We start from the raw sequence: 4709 nt of genomic DNA on the forward strand, positions 1-4709 counted from the left end.
CTATAAGCATGCCTCTATAAGCTTTTTTTTTTTTTTTTTTGCCGAGGAGAGCATGGGGTCCGTTTATTGGGGGGTCAGTCAAAGGGGGGGCTGGCTAGGGTGGGGTAGGGCAGCAGCTTGTCTGGCCCCCGAGAAACCCAACTTGAGTCCAGGGCCTCATTCCCTTCGAAGCCAAAGTCTTCCTCCACCTTTATCTGCACGAGGGCCAGCTCCGGAGTCAGCGGGACTCCCGCCCGGTGCCCTTCCCGTGGCGCTCGCCGCCTCTTCTGCCCGCTGGGCCCCTCGCCAGGGGCTGGGCTGCTGGCTTCTACGGACACTGGCGTCCTCCTGGGTGGGGACAGCCCCTCTTTCTCCGGAGGCTCGTTCTCAGTGTTGCCTGGGGTGTGGGCATCTGTGCCCTGGCTGCCCGCGTCCTCCAGTAAGACGGTGAACTGGCTGGCCCAGTAGTCGTCGCTGTAGGAGTCCAGCACCCTCATGAGGAACCTCCGCTCCTGCTGGAGTCTCCATGTTATCCTCTATATCTGATGGAGCCTGTTCAGGACCCGCTCGTTTACCTGCTTGATCTCCCTGCAGCGCTGACCCAGCACCTGGTACTTCCTGCGATTGAGTTCCCTTTGGCACCGCGGCCACTGGCCTTGGGCTCCCTCCTCCTCTTCCTCTTGCTCCTGGAGGCTGGAGCTGCCCAGACCCCCAGACACGAACTCTACTTCTGTCTCAAGCTCGCTCTCCAGGATGTGACCACCGAACAGCAGAGGCAGGGCCAGCTCCGAGCAGGGAGGTGCTGAGAACTCCTCAAAGCCCACGGCTGCCATGGACCCCTCTCTCTGCTCCAGCTCCATTTCTCCCTGGCTCCCGGCAGAACTTCCAACCTTGCAAGCCTCTTAAAGTGCAAAACGACTTGCCCCATCCAATTTCATGGCCAGGCACACAGGCCCCATCCGCTAAGCCTCCTGGGAGTTGTAGTTCTCTATTTCCCGCTCGCTTTCCTTGCCCCACCCCCACCCTGAGTCCCCGCTGAAAGGCCCTGCTTGCTGGTCTAACTCCCCTGGCCAGGCATCTGAGTCACCTCCATCTTTATTCCTGTCCCCACACCACGCAGTCTGACCACGGAGACTCTCGCTTGGGAGGCCCCTGGGTCTCCTTCTGGGGCTGGGGATGCGCCACTGCCCAGGCACCGGATCGCGTGCCCTGGTGGCGGTGACACAGCCCCGGCACCTGGGTCTCCTTCTGGGGCTGGGGGTGCACCACTGCCCAGGCACCAGATCGCGTGTCCCAGCGGCAACACAGCCCCAGCCCCTGGGTCTCCTTCTGGGGCCTGGCTGCGTTGCCCCGGGACCGCATCCCCAGGCAGGGATGCAGCCTGGCCTCTGGCTCCGCCTCTGGGTGTTCTCCGATCACTGGTGATCAGTGATCTGAGAAGCCCGGCGGGGCAGGGAAGAGGCGGACATCCCCTCTTCCTTGCCCCACCCGGCTTCTCTGATTACTGGCCCAGGGCCAGCAAAGGCGGCCCGGCTTCTCCGATCATAAAGGCGGCCCAGTTCTCCGGCTCTTGGCTGTCACCTGGGTTCTGACACTGGCAGGCGGCTTCTTCCATCCTTCCCCTTTCGCTTCCCATCATTGTGCCTACGTATGCAAATTAACCGCCATCTTTGTTGGCGGTTAACTGCCATCTTTCTCGGCAGTTAATTTGCATATCGCCCTGATTAGCCAATGAGAAGCGTATCGGAGGTACGGTTAATTACCATGTTTGTCTATTATTAGATAGGATTGTTCTGTTTTATTACTAGTTATTGTTGTTACTATGCCTAATTTATAAATCAAATTATATTATAGGTATGTATGTATAAGAAAAAACATAGTATGTATAGGGTTTGGTACAAGGTATACATAGGGTTAAATTAAACTTTAACATAGGTATATATGTATGTATAGGAAAAAACATAGTATATGTAAGGTTCAGTACTATCTGTAGTTTCAAGCATCTGCTGGGGATCTTGGAACCTCTCCCCCATGGGAGAGGGAGGACTACTACTGTATGTTATTTTATGAGCTCTATTTAAGTTCTTTTGCTGCTAGATGACACCAACTTGTTAGAAAAATATTCAAAAAGAGTCAGCTATCAACATTGCAATATCAGCCTGTAGGACTTGAATGTTTTTTCAAAGGAATCATCCTGGGCCAGAAATATTTAATAACATCTTTAATGACACAGATGAATTTGGGAGATGCTCATTAAATTACTAGTGGCACGAAGTTGAGGGGGAGGCTTACAACTTGGAGAAGATAATTTTAATTTTTAAATAGCCTTGAAAAGTAAACAGAAATAATGAGAATAAAGACTAAATCAGAACAAGTGAAAAGGGGAAAACAAACTGCACAGCAATGATGATAAGAACCTGGTTACAGGCAAATACAACATAAACAAAAGAGGATTATAGAGGATCATATATGAGTCACCGATGCCATGTTAATGTTTAAAAATGTGTTGATAATAAACTGGAATAAGTAAGATTCTGGCATGTGGGAGTTACTAGACAGTCTTCCCACCATCCTCAGGATTTTATCATCTTCAAAAGACTTATCACACAACTACTGGATACAAGGAGTGGAAATGTAGAAATATGCGTCTGATTTGAGGCTTTAAAAATGAGAAGTGAACTCCCTGGATGGGATCTCAAGAGAAGAAGCAAAAAATGATTCACAGTTTGCAAAATAACATCTCTGAGTAGAAGTTAAAAGGATTACATTTATTTAGAACTGAGAAGGGAAAACAGAGGTAGGTGGTGTGATAAGTATCTGACATGATGGGAAGAGTGTATAGATATAGATAGAATAAGAGAAAATGCACCGAATCTACCACAGGAAGGGTTTGTTTTGGATGATACCAAGCAGTTGCCTGTTTAAGCATTGTTAGAATAGCATCCTCTTGTCAAAAAAGACTTGGTAATAGGTTCATGGACAATTGTGTGTCAGTAAATGCCCTACCATGTGGCTAGCAACGAAGCCTACATTTGCTGAAATTTCTTGTTATATTTAATCTTTTCCTAATTCAATTTATGAATTATCTAGTACTTTCAAAATCTTTATCTTTTCTGATTTTTCCACACCACTCTGTTCTGTTATCCAAGCCAGAAGCCTCGGAGTCATCTTTGGTTTCTCCCTCCCACCTTACTCCGAACATTCCATTAAGTATTAAGCATGAAGCTTGTTTTTTTTTTTATCCCCTAAATTCCTCCTAAGTTTTTGTTTCCTGTCCCTCAGCACCAAGAGGGTCTAAATTGAGTTTCTAGTTGGCTCTCACCTGAACAGTTGCAACAGTTGCCTAATTGGTGTGTGTGCTTAGAAGGGGGAAACTCTCAAACTTTTCTTCTCTCCATCTAGGGATATATCTGAAATGTAAATCTGAACTAGTAAACTGAGTTACTCAGCACTCTTTCCTCCATATTCCAGATTTTCTCATTCTGAAAAACATTTATGAAATTCCTACCAGATGCACAGTTGTAAAGAACTGTATGTGATTTGAAGCCTTAATCCCAGATTGGATTCCTGGGATGGATCCCAAGAGAAGAAGCAAGATTCTTCAATAGCTCCCCATCTCTAACAAAGTTAGCATTCAAGCCTCCCCTTGACCCGGGCCCTTCTGTCACTTGGTTTCTTCCTAAAAGTTACCCTCCAGCAACACGCTTTTCTCATCCCTGCTTTTGCTCAGTTGACTTCTCTCCCATTTTTTGTCAGGGAGCTGCTTACATTCTCTGCTCAGAATGACTTTCCTTACCCCCTGAATTAAGATAAACTGTCAGTTTTATTGCTCATACATCTTTGCCTCTTAATTCCCTGTTTAGGTGACCATCTCCCCAAAAAGTGTGAAAAATTTGAGGACAGGACCTACGACTCATTCTTTGGGTTTTCTAGCTTTTCTTTCAGCTCATAGTAAAAGTGGATCTATGACGAATTAAAAAAAAAATTTAAAGGATGAATGAATGAAGGAAACCATCATCTATTTACTTCATAGCTCTTTAAAATAATGTCTGACATTATTTTAATATCTTTTAAATTCTAGCAGAACCACAGTGCCTTTACGTCAGGTATTATGAAGCCTTGACATATGTCTGTTGTGTTACATTAAATGCCTTGTCTTTGAGCCAGTCCAAATAGGGTTAAAATATATGATTGAGAACACAACAGATGCTGTTCTTGAATGCAAAGCCAAAGCGAGAACCTAGATGAGTATAACAAGATGTTTTGTTCTCCTTAGTTGTAGAGCTACTTAGAACTTGAGAAATGTTGGAAATGTTGCAAAATTGAAGTTGTAAAATCGGTTTATTTAACATGAATAAGCTCAGTAGAAACCATTCTTTCTTATTTGCTGCAAATAGTGAGGCCTTAGGTTTTAGTCTTCTCAGACTGCGGTGACAAAATATGGTGGATTGGGTGGTTTATAAACAACAGAAAATTATTTCTCACAGTTCTTGAGGCTGGAAAGTCCAAGATGAAGACCCTGGCAGAGTCAATGCTTGGCGAGTGCCAGCTACCTGGTTCATAGATGGCCCATCTTCTCTTTTTGCTGTGTCCTCACTTAGTGGAAGGGGTGAGGGAGCTCTCTGAGGCCCCTTTTATAAGAGCACTAATCCCATTCATGGGGGCTCCACCCTCATGACCTAATGACTTCTGAAAGGCCTCACCTCCAAATACCAACACATTAGGGATTA

The 4709-nt window shown here is 46.0% G+C and overlaps 1 pseudogene; it reads right to left on the bottom strand.

Annotated features, from left to right (window-relative positions):
- Positions 1 to 22: 22 nt before the first annotated feature.
- On the bottom strand, positions 23 to 899 carry LOC102257373 (annotated as a pseudogene).
- Positions 900 to 4709: the final 3810 nt, after the last annotated feature.

The sequence above is a fragment of the Myotis brandtii genome, unplaced genomic scaffold (assembly GCF_000412655.1).
Source record: "Myotis brandtii unplaced genomic scaffold, ASM41265v1 scaffold733, whole genome shotgun sequence".
NCBI classification, from domain to species: domain Eukaryota; kingdom Metazoa; phylum Chordata; class Mammalia; order Chiroptera; family Vespertilionidae; genus Myotis; species Myotis brandtii.